Source organism: Ursus americanus, chromosome X (genome assembly GCF_024610735.1).
Source record: "Ursus americanus isolate L20-20 chromosome X, mUrsAme1.1.p, whole genome shotgun sequence".
Taxonomy (NCBI): Eukaryota; Metazoa; Chordata; class Mammalia; order Carnivora; family Ursidae; genus Ursus; species Ursus americanus.
This window is the reverse complement of record NC_142164.1, coordinates 93,080,734-93,096,540: the sequence shown is the minus strand read 5'-3', so window position 1 is coordinate 93,096,540 and position 15,807 is coordinate 93,080,734. Positions and strand designations below refer to the sequence as shown.

Genomic DNA, 15,807 nt, shown 5'->3' with positions numbered 1-15,807 from the left:
CTACAGTTCTTTTTGTGGTCATACACCAGAAGATTTAGAAAACAAAGTGAGGAGACAGAATAATTTTACAGACTAACTTTATAGACTCAGAGCAGAAAGGAGAGATGAGGAAGGAAATAAGCAAAATGAGGGGAAAAAAGTTGTGTTTCATTTATGTAGATGAAAGATGCAACCTAGGTCAAATCAATAACTCAGTGAATATTTCTTACTGGGTTCTTCATCAGACTTTGCCACCAATGCCATTTGTCCTATAAGCATTTCTTTTGGCTGCAGGGATGATATTCTTCTCTTTCATTATTTAAGTATAACTGGTATAGAATACCCTATTAGTTTCAGGTGTAAAACAAAATATGATATTTTCATACATTATGAAATGATCCCCCACAATAAGTCTAGTTACCATCTGTCACCACACAAAGTTATTACAATATTATTGACCGTATTCCCTTTGCTGTACATTACATCTTCATGACATATTTATTTTATAACTGGAAGTTTGTACCTCTTAATCCCCTTCACCTACTTCCCCCACCCCTATACCCCTACTCCCTCTGGTAACCAACATACAGTTTGTTTCCTGTATGAGTCAGTTTCTGTTTTGTCTTATTTGTTCATTTGTTTCTTTTTTTTTTTTTTTTTAGATTCCACATATAAGTGAAATAATATATTTGTCTTTGTCTGACTTATTTCACTTAGCCCTCTGGTTTCATCCTTGTTGCAAATAGCAAGATTTCATTCTTTTTTACGGCTGAGTAATATTCTATTACATATACATCTATATATATATAGAGAGAGAGACAGAGAGAGAAGAGAGAGAAGAGAGAGAAGAGAGAAACCATACCACATCTTTTTTACCCATTTATCTATCTATGGCTACTTAGGTTGCTTCCAAACCTTGGCTATTGTAAATAATGTTGCAGTGAACATAGGGGTGCTTATATCTCTTCAAATTGTTATTTTTGTTTTCTTCAGATAAATACCCAGAAGTAGGCTTACCTGGGTGGCTCAGTCAGTTTAGCCTCCAGCTCTTGATTTTGGCTCAGGTCGTGAACTCAGGGTCGTGAGACTGAGTCCTGCGTCAGGCTCCCGGCTTAGTAGGGAGTCTGGTTGGCAGTCTCTCTCTCCCTCTTCCCCTCCCCTGCCCCTGCTCACACTTCTCTCTCTCTCTCTCTCTCAAGAGAAATAAATAAAATCTAAAAAACAAAACAAGACAAAACAAAAACCCCAGAAGTAGAATTGTTGGATCGTATGGTAGTTCTATTTTTAATTTTTTTGAGGAAACACCACTGTGTTTTCCATAGTGACTGCACCAATTTACATTCCCATCAACAGTGTCTGAGGGTTCCCTTTTGTTCACATCCTTGCTGACACCTGTTATTTTTGTCTTTTTGATAATAGCCAATCTGACAGGTAGTAAGGTGATATCTCACTGTGGTTTTCATATGTACTTCCCTGATGATTAGTGATGTTGAGTATCTTTTCATATGCAGGGGGTGGCATTCTTTGTTCCTTTTATACATCACCCATAATTCCCTTTTACAGCAAAGATAAGAATTTTTTATGTCATTGTCAAATGGGACTGTTTCCCAGATTAAATGCCAATATTCTTCCTTTGAAAATAACGTGTTTGCAGATGACCTGTTGAGCGTGACTGTTTTATTAGTATTCAAAGAGCTAGTACAGCTTTTTTTTAATCCAAATAAAGGGGTGCAGCTTGTTGCTTGCCTTAAAAAGCAAAGGGAGCCTTGATCTGTGCTTATGAATTTGCCAAAGCACCTGAGGGTAATTCAAGCGCATGCATCGTGGAAGTATCATTTAGACTTTGCTCTTCAAATATAGATGCAGCTACACTGACAACGCTGTTTTCCCCCAGGCCATCCGCTCCTGCTGGATGCTATAGGCAATTTGAGACTAACATTCTCAATTAATATTTCTGGCATGGTCTTTACATTGTTTACAAATGTCCTTAGGCAGAAATGGAACGTACCACTAAATGTGGCAACATATTTCTCATGACTTTCTTGCTTTTTTCGATCTCCTGAGAATTCAGTTGACAGACTAAACAACTCTCAAATAGCAATCAGGAAGACAAAAGCCATCCCATGTATTTGGTAAACATCCTTTTGGTTTCTACTCTATCAACTATTCCACTAATTTAATATTCCAACTTCAAATTACTCTCAACATCAAAACTCAGCAAACCAAGGCTCACTTATGAAATCAGTGATGTTAAAATACCTTTATTTCATTTTCATCAGTTTAATTATCACAAACCTGCTCAGATACACAGGCTCAGAGATTGGAGAAGAATGTGTAGTAGAAGCTTCAATATGCCATTAAACTAGTACAATGCTTAATTTTTTAGGTGGAGGAATGAATCACCATAAATCAGGGGCCTTGGGCATATAATTAACAATTCTATTTGAGACTATATCTGATTAACTGATTAATAAGTAACTTGAATACTGCCAAAATAAAATCAGAGGTTTTCTTGCAAGCTGTGGTGATGATCAAAACAATTAGATCGCAATGTCTAAAGTCAAAAAAAATGTTTCAAGATAAAATATAAAATATGACTTAATTCAACCTCTTCTAAAAATGCCAGTGTTCAGACTATGTACTGAATTTTCTTCTAGAGAGATTCAACAGCAAACTAAGAGGCAGATTAATTATGAAAGTTCAAAATGAGGTTACCAAGAAAGTGCCAGCGTGGGCTGAGTGTGAGACATATAACTAAGAGGAGAAAAGCATGCACTTTGAAACCAAAATGCCCGAGTTTGAATCTGACTCCACCAGAATGTAGCTGGGTGACCTCTGATGAGTGACTTAATAACCACTGTGCCTTAGTTTCCCTGTCTGTAAAACGAGGGTGCCTTAGTACCTATCTCCTCAGGGTGTTATGAGGATTAAATCAATCCATGTGTATAAATAATTCACAGCAGTTTAAATGTCATGGAATTGCTTGATACTATTACTCTTGAAATTATTTTTGGCAATACCAATATTATACTAATTGAAATGTGTCTATTTTGAGACATGTTTCAAATTTTTTATTTTGAGACAAGTTTCTGGCTTTCAATATGAGAAACACTATGTGATCCAGGCATTTGAACTGGGAGAGAATGATCTGCCTGTACAATCAAAGAGGGGATTTTGTCTGCCAATTTCCTTGGGAAACAGGTATGAATGGAAAAGAAGATGCAGGGGCACCTGGGTGGCTCAGTTGTTAAGCATCTGCCTTTGGCTCAGATCATGATGCCAGGGTCCTGGGATCGGGCCCTGCATCGGGCTCCCTGCTCAGTGGGAAGCCTGCTTCTCCCTCTCCCACTCCCCCTGCTTGTGTTCCCTCTCTCGCTGTGTCTTTCTCTATCAACTAAATAAAATCTTTTTAAAAAATGCAAATATTTTTTAATAGCTTTTCATATCTGATGGAGACAGAGCTTTATAGGAAGGATATGAGCAAGAGCATAGGTTTGAGGAGACCCAAACATGAGGAAAAGGCTTTCCCTGCCTGACTCCCCATTTACCTTACATAAGTCATAATTTCTCAGTTTTTCTATTGATTATTTACTCCCACTACTGAGTATCCAACCTGCCAACAGCAGAGACAAATGCCAAGAATCCAACACAGCACCACTCTGAGGAAGAGGATAACAACCAACTCGGTAGCAAGCTGATTATAAATAATTCCGTACGTCATTAGAAGTGATTTGTTCTACCATTACCACCATCAATGGACTTACAGAATCCCTCATTCATTTACATGGTATCCACACACACACTGTAAAATCTATTTTACAACAAATAAAGTAAAGGAATTTTGACCTGCTTGTTCACGGATTTTACCATGTTTCACAACACACAGAAATAGCCTAAACTCTGGAAAAGCTTATTGAAGGCTTAACCCTTTGGATGACTACACACTGTGAGTTTAGGTATGTGCACTTAAAGGTTCAGCATGTGCTCTGAACTAATGACCAATATACGATATATCATTTGTTTCATAGCCAGAACACACAAGGCAACATTTATATCAAGGGGTAGAAGTGGAAGTACCCCCTCTAACCATTACCAGTGATAACACATGAATAAAAATGTGGGTTCCAGTCACAGCAACTCTCTGCTTTCCTAGTTTAGAGTGTTAGTTCACCCTTCAAAAAGGAACACTTCTACTAGGGTCACAAGAATTCTTCCAATAAGCTGAAAGCTGAAATTGTCAGCTGTCCTATTTAGGATTCAGCATTCTAGCTAATGGAAAGACAAAGAGAATACTCTATTGGTTGTGTTCATTGACCCTGATTATTAAGAGAAAACAGGGTGGCTGGTCTATAGTTGGATCAAGGTGCATACGTATTAAGCATGGAATTCAAGTAATTCTCTGAAGAACTTTTTGCGGTTCTGAGTCTAGTGGTAAAAGTTGGTGGAAGGTGTAACAACCCAATGTAGACAGAACTCTAAGGATCCTGACCCTTCAGAAATAAAGGTTCTGGTCACATCTCTAGTTAAACAACTATGATCAAGCTGAAAGCAAAAGGAATACTAAGTAAGGAAGAATAAAGTTATAAATGCCAACTATGACATTGTGACCAATTATAGAAATCAAGACTTTAGAATCTAAATAAGTTTCATTATGCTTGCTTTGTTAAATATATATACATTAAACAATTTATATTCCTTATCTGCTCTTTGCCTATTTTCTTTTTAATTTAGTTTTATTTTATTTTAATTCCAGTATAGTTAACATACAGTGTTATATTAGTTTCAGGTGTACAATATAGCAATTCAATGATTCTATACATTACTCAGTGCTCATCATGATAAGTGTACTCTTAATCCTCTCCACCTATTTCATCCATCCCCATACCCACCTTCCCGCTGGTAACCATCTGTTTGTTCTCTATAGTTAAGAGTCTGTTTTTTGGTTTGCCTTTTTTTCTTTGTTCATTTGTTTTGTTTCTTAAATTCTACATATAAGTGAAATCACATGGTATTTGCCTTTCTCTGCCTGACTTAATTCACTTAGCATTATACCCTCTAGATCCATCCATGTTGTTGCAAATAGCAAGATTTCATTCTTCTATATGGCCAAATAATATTCTATTGTATACATATGCCACTTCTTTATCCATTCATCTATCAGTGGACACTTGGATTACTTCCGTAATTCGGCTATTGTAAATAATACTGCTGTACACATACAGGTGCACATATCACTTCAAAAAGTGTTTTTGTGTTCTTTAGGTAAATAGTAGTGGAATTACTGAACCAAATGGTAATTCTATTTTTAATTTTTTGAGGACCCTCCATACTGTTTTCCACAGTGGCTGCACCAGTTTGCATTCCCACCAACAGTGCATGTGCATGTTTTTCTCCACACCCTCATCAACACTTGTTGTTTCTTATGTTTTTGATTTAAGCCATTCTGATAGGTGTGAGGTGGTATCTCAGTGTGCTTTTGATTTGCATTTTCCTAATGATGAGTGATGTTGAGCAACTTTTCATGTGTCTGCTGGCCAACTGGATGTCTTCTTTGGAGAAATGTCTGTTCATGACTTTTGCCCACTTTTTAACTGGATTATTTGGTTTTTTGGTGCTGAGTTGTATAAATTCTTTACATATTTCGGATACTAACTCTTAATTAGATATGTCATTTGCAAATATTTTCTCCCATTCAGTAGGTTGTCTTTTAGTTTTGTTGATGGTGTTCTTCGCTGTGCAGAAGCTTTTTATTTTGATGTAGTCCCAGTCATTTATTTTTTATTCTGTTTCCCTTGCCTTAAGATCCATTATTTAGAAAAATGTTGCTGTAGCCAATGTCAGAGAAATTACTGCTTGTGCTCTTTTCTAGGATTTTTACGGTTTCAGGTCTCATGTTTAGGACTTTAATTAATTTTGAATTTATTTTTGTATATGGTGTAAGAAAATAGTCCAATTTCATTCTTTTGCACGTAGCTGACCAGTTTTCCCAACACCATTTGTTGAAGAGAATGTCTTCTTCCCATTGTATAGTCTTGCTTCCTTTGGCAAAGATTAATTGACCATATAATCATGGGTTTATCTCTGGGCTCTCTATTTTGTTCCATTTATCTATGTGTCTGTTTTTGTGCCAGTATAATACTGTTTTGATTACTACAGCTTTGCAGTGTATCTTGAAATCTGGGATTGTGATACCTCCACTTTTGTTCTTCTTTTTCAAGATTTCTTTGAGTATTTGAGGTCTTTTGTGGCTCCATACAATTGTTAGGATCATTTGTTCTAGTTCTGTGAAAAATGCTGTTGGTATTTTGACAGGGATTGCATTAAATCTGTAGATTGCTTTGGGTCCTATGGACATTTTAATAATATTTGTTCTTCCAATCCATGAACGTGAAATATTTTTCCATTTTTTTGTGTTTTGTCTTCAAGTTCTTTCATCAGTGTTTTATAGTTTACAGAGCATATTTGCCTACAATTTTCAATAATTCATTGTAGGTAAACTTATAATTTCATATTAAAATTAAAAAATATCAAAGGGGGGGCGCCTGGGTGGCACAGCGGTTAAGCGTCTGCCTTCGGCTCAGGGCGTGATCCCGGCGATCTGGGATCGAGCCCCACATCAGGCTCTTCTGCTATGAGCCTGCTTCTTCCTCTCCCACTCCCCCTGCTTGTGTTCCCTCTCTCGCTGGCTGTCTCTATCTCTGTCAAATAAATAAAATCTTAAAAAAAAAAAAAATTAAAAAAAAAATATCAAAGGGAATTTGTGACTGAGGTAAAAGAGGAAAAAACATCACCCAGCAACGGATAAAGTCTACTGGGAATTATTATTTCATTTTGGGGGTAGAGGGGAGGGCATTTTCTTGACATCAGTGACAGTTATTTCATGTTAAGTGAGAGCCAGATCCATTGCTATTTTTGTCATTTGAACGTTAAACATGGGCAAAAGGGTCTTTATGGATATTGAATTGTCAAAGGGGTAGACTGTCAGATTGCCCATGTCAATTCAACATGATCCACACCCTGATTTACACTTGCTTCTGCACCACAGGAGGAAGTTTTAAAACCATTATCTCTGAGACTCCACTGACAACAGAGGTTCGGGGTTAAATTTTTCCAGTAAGAGGGATCCACATGTTATTTGAAAGGCAGAAGAGAAGCAGACGCTGTTATTATCCAGCAGCATTAAAAAGAGACTCTTGGGAAACTGCAACCATGAGTTTGCGTTTGACTTAGAGTGAGCACCTGTGAGTCACTTGCTGTGGTCCTACTGGTAGCTGAGATTGTCAGTGGCTTCCACATGATTCCTGAATTTCCAGGCTTCCCAAAAGCCAAGAGAGTCAAACAGATGATTTTTGCAACATATGGAAGCAGGTTGTTACTTCTTTAGTTTAGCACCAGATGAAGTAAATGGCTTGTTTTTGGAAGATACATCATATGAAAAACACACATTTTTACACGTTAGAATCTCACTCAATACAGATAGATGTTCACTTTATGGGAGGTGTGCTGTAACTGGGACCAGCCGAAGTAACAGCAAGAGCCAATGTACATTATAGGCTTTGTAGGCTACATGTGTTTACTGATTTGAATAGTGGACTGAACTGCTCACATTATTTGAACTTTTATTCTCTCTCTCTCATTCTCTCTCTCTTTCTTACCCCCTCTCTCTCATCCTTGCTATCCCTCTTACTATCACTCTCTCCTAAAAACATAAAATTGAATTTACCTAAGTGAAATGTATGTATTATTTATGTTCACTGAATTTCCTTTTGTTAATTGCCCTTCTATATATGCTCTTGAATCATTCATTTCTAGATATCAATATGAATATATTATAACCTAGATGTTGAATAATTCAAGTTTTCCTGGGAAATTTGTAGCTCAAATTACAATTTATCCTTTATTTTTATATTTATTTAATGATTTGAAGGAGGTAATTCAATTCAACACAATTCAATATATAAATTGTTAACAGCATTACATATACGACATAGATTTTGGGATCTTGGTTAGTAATAAAAATTTCTTAGTACCACAGGAGGAGTGCCCAAAATGAAAGTGATTTAGAATGACAAATATGCTGAGATATGAGATTTGGACTATAGTTCCCACTGCAGCTGTGTCAATAACTGCAAAGTGTCTCAGATTTACCTTGCGTATAAGCTAAAAAGCTAGCCTATTACTGTTTTGTAGGTACCAGCATAAAACATAAGACTCCTGGGTCAGAGATAAATCTCTTTATTACACATAGCACAATAAGCAGCATAATCATCAGCATATTTGTGTCAGGTCTCCTTGCCCCAAGTTCCACAAGGGCAACACAGATTAGCCCAGATAGTTCTCTGAACATACAGCGGGCTGAATTTCAGAACGGTAACCTTGAGTTTACTTAGTAAACCTGAACCTCTTTATAATGGGCAGTAGGCATGCCATCTCCCTTTGATACAGATGAGTACATTGTCATTATTAGAGTGGTAAGTAAGTGAACCTCCCTTTTAAACCAATGGAAGACACTACATCTATGGCCAGTTGCTGTACAAGCATCCTTGAAGAAATAATTTAAAAAAATATATATATAATGCCTTTCTTCAGAAAACTCCAGACACATGAGAATACCAGGGAAAATTTTCTCCCGACAGACTGACTTTGCAGCTTATGGCTGATCTCTTCACTGTAACTTGCTTCCCACTGCCTGGGAAATGAATTATCAATGTAATGTCTCCTGGAATATTTTTGACTTGAGGTCTTAATGTTTAATCAAAGGACTAGAACAACACACGTCCCATGATTTTAAATAATGTGAACTCTCAGAAGTCAAGTCAATAAATAACCAATATGGGGCACCTGGGTGGCTCAGATGGTTAAGCATCTGCCTTCAGCTCAGGTCATGATCCCAGGGTGCTGGGATCGAGCCCCATGTTGGGCTCCCTGCTTGGCGGGGAGCCTGCTTCTCCCTCTCCCTCTCCCTCTGCTGTTCCCCTGCTTGGGCTCTCTCGCTCTGTCAAATAAATAAATAAAATATTTAAAAATAAATATTTTTATTTTTATTTTCTGATACTCACTTCCTGATTGCAAAAAACAAAATGGAGGAAACAAAAGACCTTGGCCAAGTTTCGCTTTCTCTTGAGAGAAAAAAAAAAAATCCTATTCAACAATAACCAGATATACAAAATGCCCTTCTTCTAGAACCAGGGATTTTTTTTTTTTCTTCCAGAACAGCAAGTTATATAACGTATAGCAGTCAGATCTCAGAGCAAACATCTGTTTCTTGGTCAAAAAAAAAAAAAAAAGAGCTGGAAAGGGAGAATACCCTACCCAATTTTGTTTGGAAATTAAGTAAAGGAGGTAAATTCTTATTTTGTCCCAACACTAAGAGAGAGAGACAGAAAGAGAGACCGACAAAGAAGCAGAGAGACAGAAAGAGACACAAAGACAGAGACAGAAACAGAGACAGAGATCAAAGAGTGTGAAATCTTGGAAAAAACATGCAAGGACTTTATGCAAAGATATACCTGGGTTTCAGTCATAGTTCTGTCCCTTACTAGCCATATGCCTTTAATAAACTGAGCTTCTCTGAGCCTCAGTTTTCTTATTTTTTAAATACAGTGATCAATAAATCAGAAATAGTTTATACAAAATACATAGCCCATATTTGGTATTCAATCAGAGTTAGCTACTTATTACAGAGAGGTGATAATATATCACTGGGGGAAGAAGTCTGATGAAAGAACTGAGATTTATCCCCATGAGGGATAGATAAGTCGTGGAAGTGGATGAACTCTCCAAAGAAGAGAATATAAATGAGTCAGCACTGCCAGATGCCAGAGATTAAATAAGGATGTAAGAGGTAGTCTGTGATACTGGCTGTCCCCAGTGAATTCACACCCTTGGTAGTCCTTTTCCTTTGAATCAGGGATGGGTCAGTTTCTTCCTTCAAGCAGTAGAATGTGGCAAAAGTGATACTATTACAGTTCTGGGCCTGACCTGAAAGCTACCAGAAGCTTCTGCTTTTGTGCTTGTGGACACCCCTGGGCAGGAGTCCTGCTGGAGAGATCATATGAAGAGAGTATACAGAGAAGACATGTGGAGAGGTAGAGGGGCTGGAATGAGAAGAGAGAGACAGACAAACAAACAGAGACAGAGACAGAGACACAGAGACACTTAGTCATCCTGTATCTCAGCTGAGCCCAACCTTCCAGGAGCTAGACCTATGAGTGAAACGTTTTGGATGTTCCACAACCTTGCTGAAACAGCATGAGAGGTTTCAAGTGAGACCAGCAAAAGAACTGTCCAGCTAAGTTCTAGTCATCCACAAAACTGTGAGAAATATTAAAGTAATTGGTTTTTAAGCCACTAAGTTTTGAAGTGGTTGGTTACACAGCAACAAAGATCCAAAATAGACATTAAAATGTTATATTAAATTTGTCTGTGGTTCATCTGGCCTCAGTGTTTTTCTGCAGCAAGAGACATTTTTTAGGAGCACGATATCCCTGTCCACATTATTTTCACAAATAAATGGTATGTTAGCTTCCTCAATTTCCATACCATGGATCTGTGATTTGCAATTCATTTAACCATGTTTAAATGTATCTGTATCTTTCATATGCATAACTTTGGGGCATAAATGTGACATACATTTACAATCTATCATGTCAATTGTCCATCCTACAAACTGTTCTCAAAGAAATTATTTCAAATGCCAAGCAATAATTCCATTTTGTCTTTTAAGCGAACATTCTCCAAAGTAAAACAAGGGGGAGAGATTGAAGGAAAATTAGATAATGTATCTGTAACATTTCACTAAAATATCTCATGATTTATACATCAAAAATAACTCGATTCCTTATTTATCTTCCAGAAGTCACATAATAATATCCATGATGAACGGGGGGTGGCCGGCCCAGTCTTTGATGAACTTCTCAATGTGTTTATTTAGCATGCTGTTATTGGCAAATACCATCTAAAATTATTTTAAGACATATACATTTAATCAGTTTTTAATCCTTTTGCTCTAACTTCAGGGAAGGGAAGGCTCTCCCAATTTACATGCATCCACAGTGTTGCAGGGATGTAGGTTTTTATTCTGTGATTTGTCTCTTTTTTTTTTTTAAACTTATATAAATACGTGGCTGGAGAGTGGGAGGACCACTGTAGAACGAGGGAAGAAAAGGTTAGAAAAGATGAGGATACTAAGGGCAGTTAATTCTGTACTGAACTTTACTGAAAATGGCCTAGGCTGAGAAGTTAGGGCAGTGTGGGGGCAGTTCAACACAAAAGCTGGAACTTCCATGATCCAGATCCACGTATGAACGAAACAGGATGAAGGAAGAGACCAGAAGTCTGGTGGACAGTCATGCAGTGGGTGCATACCTGATGTCAAGGAAGAAGGCAAGCAGTGATTCAAAGTCCAAACTCATTTGTTCAGGTGTCAATGGGCAAGTGTACCAAAGAATAAGAAGGACATCAGGTCTCTGGTGGAGACAGTTGGGAGATTCACAGGAAACTGATGTGCAGAACAAATGCAAAAGGAAATGTAGATAAAATTAAATTTCCTTATAACCTGTGGCCCATTGACAAATACTTGAGGCAGGCACAGTATGACATTCTTCCAGGAAGTTCCCTACTATCTTAATGCTAATGCCTTGCTAGAGTTAAAAACAACCTTAGCTTGACAATAGCTCGGTCTCCAGGATCCCCTAGTCTTCTTAAGCATATGAAAAATCCGTTTGGAAACTTCCTTTGTCTTTACCTCCCCCAACTCCAAAATATGTGCTCCCCACAACCCCAGGACAGCTCTTTCTGCCCACTGGGTCCTGTCCCCGCACTTTAATAAAACCACCCCTTTTGCACCGAAAAACACGTCTCAAGAATTCTTTCTTGACAGTTTGCTCCGGACCCACATCAAATCACATCAGAGACCAAAAGAGTTAATAAAACAAAATGAAATCAAGTAAACTAGGGAAGATCAAGCAAGGAGAAATGGCTTGCCTCCTAAACCTCCTGACTCTCACCCTAATCTCCTCTATTCTTTGTGGGCCTGAGAATAATTCCCATTTTTGACCGACTCGCTTTATAAAGGGCGTGAGGTCTGACATGGATTTTCACATACCTTGTTCAGCTTTCATTGTAATAGACACTGAGAGTTGGAATGCACTGTCAGATACTCATTTTTAAAGGCAACGGAGAACACTGCTGGTAGAGAAAGCCGTGTCACGGAGGCACTTGTTCTCCCTGCTCAGCCTCAGCCTAAGAAATCATCTTTTGTTCTTTCCAAAACCAGGATAAATGGTGTTTTGTAGTGGACAGAATTTTTTTAAAAATCATACTTTATATTCTATCCAAAGAGGAAATTAAATCACAACAGAAAGGTATCGCACTATCAGCTAGAGGTGCGATCTAAAATTAGGTCTCAAGACTTGCTCCTTTTAATAAGTGCGAAAAACTACATTTTCACCAGCTGTTACAGTCTCAGTGACCGAGGCATGACAAATGTGGGAGGGAAGGTCATTTCTCAGTCTTTAACACACAGCTTGGCCAAAAGGCTGGACTCCTCCAAGAAGCTGCACATATGGAGCAAGCGACTGTGCATATCACGTGTCATATGCTGAAGTGTGCTTGGACTGAATTTCGATGATCACCATGACAACTGCGAGCCAAGGAGAATTTCTGGTAGTGGGGGTACAGAAATCATTAAACACCGCAAGAATGGGGTCCTGTTGTTCATAGGGCCAAGTGGGCCTAAAGCAACTCGGCTTCATTTATTCCCACTATGAAGCCTTTTTTATCCCCGTCTAACAATAAATGTCAAAAGCATAAAACAGTGGCAGTTACTGACACTTACTACAGTGCCAGTTACGACACAAATGTCTTTGCAGATGATCTTCCTATTCTTCTCCCAGCTTCAGACAAATACGTCAAGTGTGGCTTTGCAGAAGTCAGCATAATTAAGAAAAGCACATAACTTACTAGGGCAAAACCATTCTGCAGCTCTGCCTTCAAAAGTGTTTTTGTCCACCACTTTGTCATTTACTTCTTGTTAAAGAATGCTCTGAGTATCATGTGTCCGAGTGGCTGGCTTGCTTGACAAAAGATAAATGCTAAGAGAGTTTAGTCACTTGCTGATCAAGCCGCAGGAAAGCGAGAAACAGAGATAGAATAGTACAGGCGATGTTGAGACTCCTAATGATTTCATTAAAAGCTCTTGGGCCCATCTTCAGAAGTAAAAATCCATACACAAAATACACCTGATAGGATTTAATTCTGAATACTATATATCAAATTCCCACACACCAGTGAATCACTGTCATTTTCCTCCAAGAATGATACTGATATGGGATTCCCAAAGCTCTAAATGCCATGCTATTATAAGTTACATATATACTACATGTACTTTTGTAATTTTCCAATAATATATACTACATATACTTTTGTAATTTTTCAAAAAGGATACTGTACAAGCTCCTCCGAGCTACTCTTGGCTAACCCCCAGTCTCAGCTGGGTGGAACAATAACTCGGCATGCTGTTTGATGAATAGATTCCGCATGATTCCAGCAATTTCCATCTCCTATTCCTGGTGTACCAGCCCCTGCTCTTCGCTATGGAATGGACTACGGAATTACATATTCTGAGATATATGTATCAACCCTACACTACTGTCTTATGTTTATGCCAGAGAAGAAGCTTTGTACTTTAAGTATTGAAGGAGGGATCGCAATCAGGGTAATGTCCCAGATGAGATGCTGAGAATCTCTGGACGGGAGACTGGATGGGAGGCTAGAGTGGAGGCTTAGAACAGGAGAGGACAGAGAATTGGACTAGAGGCCAAAATGGAACCTTTATGGACTCTATCATCAGTTGACTACAGGGAGAGTGATGAGGTTAGTCGGAAGGATATTTGCACATGGAGACTGGAGCCAAGTGAGGACTCACATGCCCAGACCGAAGCACAGGACAGTTCAGAGGTCTACTGGCTGGGTCTAGTAGAATCCCTTTAAGCAAAAGCCAAAATCAAATGGTTGCAGCCCACATAGAAAATGCCTTTATCTTCCAGTGACTACAAAGGCTGAAGAACACTTCTCTGTATTGGACTGACTGGTTATCATGAAGATAAGACCATTATTATTAAAGGACTAGATTATTGGCAGGATGCTGCCCCTTCAGATGAAAAAGCCTGGAAAGATAGGGTAGTCTCTTAAATTAGTTATTCAAATAATATGAGACAGCTACAGTTATATACCATTCTGTGAATTACAAAATTCTTAGTGTTCTTTGCTGTTATGAATTACACATTTTAAGCAGCTCTCTGTGTTGAACTTTAGTGGCAATTACAAGGAGTGAGATTCACTGACAATCAGTTGATTATGAAAGCACGAAGTCCCACTGTTGCTTCAGTATTACCTGTATTATTATATTATCTATCTTACTGACAACACCCATGGCACTCATTGGCCAGGCCATGATTCATCTTTCTTATTCCCCATTTTTGCTCATGGTGCTATCTCCTGGACTTGAAACATCAAAGTGACTTTACATGTTTCCATCTCCAATACCTAACTGCACATTATATCTAAATAAAACCTTTTAGTCTGAACTCCCAGGCCCTTCATGATGCGACATCAGCCTCCCCTCATGGTAATTATCATCATCATCGCTAACAGTAACTTAGCATTTATTATGCACTAGACTCCTTTACATATCTTTATTCATCATAACAAGGCTATAAGGTAGGCTACATTATTGTCCTTAGCTTACCAATAGGGGCTTAGTGACATTAATAACCCTTCCCCAGACTGCACAGACAGCATATAGTGGAGCTGTCAGCTTTGAAACCTAGAGGTCTTACTGGAAATGCATTAAAAACACAAGAATAACCTTTATAATACACTTACATATCTAGCCAATTTTTAAAACAACAGGAACTAAGGAGGGTCATGGAAAATTAATCTTAAAAATAAAACAAAGGGGGCCGCCTGGGTGGCTCAGTCATTAAGCATCTGCCTTCGGCTCAGGTCGTGATCCCAGGGTCCTGGGATCGAGCCCAGCATTGGGCTCCCTGCTCCACTGGGAGCCTGCCTCTTCCTCTCCCACTCCCCCTGCTTGTGTTCCCTCTCTCTCTGGCTATCTCTCTCTCTGTCAAATAAATAGAATCTTCTAAAAAATAAATAAACAGATAGATAAATAAATAAAATAAAACAAAGATATGCATAAATCATAATATTCTAATATATAATGATCTTGCACAAAGATGGAAGGAAGACAGACAAAGAAAAGACTTGTCAGGGACTGTGGTAGCAGAAAGTTGTTTTTTTGGTGTAGGTAGTTACAACTAAAATTCTAGGAATCTCAACGGTTTCTGACCTGCAAACCAGCTTTTAAAATAATAGATTTATTTTGGACCTCATTTCCCTATATGGTATCTAGACAAATTCTCTTCATCAGTTGATAATAGATATATGCCTGAGAGCTTCTACCCTCATATCCTCTCCTCTTCCACCCTTTCCTTTTAGGAACCTAGCCTAGATCTTTCACTTGACCTTCTCTTGGGGCTGATACCCTACGGACACACAAGCAGGGCACCTCTCACCTTACTTCTTAGGAATCTAAGTTAGGATCCCCTTCATTTGGCCTTTTCTCTCTCGAGCTTTCTTCCAAAGAGAACACATGCAGGCATCTTCCTACCCCCAAATCTTAGAAATTCTGCAGTGGATGTCCTTTCTCCATGCCTTTTCTTATCTGTGATTCCCTGAGTGCAGGTAAGCTGGCCCCTTCCTATACACTCCCTCCTCTTAGGATATCAGCATAGGATTCCCTTTCACTTGGTCTTCTCTAGG

The 15,807-nt window shown here is 38.4% G+C and overlaps 1 protein-coding gene across 1 annotated transcript in view; it reads right to left on the bottom strand.

Moving 5' to 3' along the window:
- Positions 1-15,807, bottom strand: part of LOC123803765 (uncharacterized) — a 350,423-nt gene that overhangs the window by 147,593 nt on the left and 187,023 nt on the right. The gene's annotated exons all lie outside the window — the stretch shown is intronic.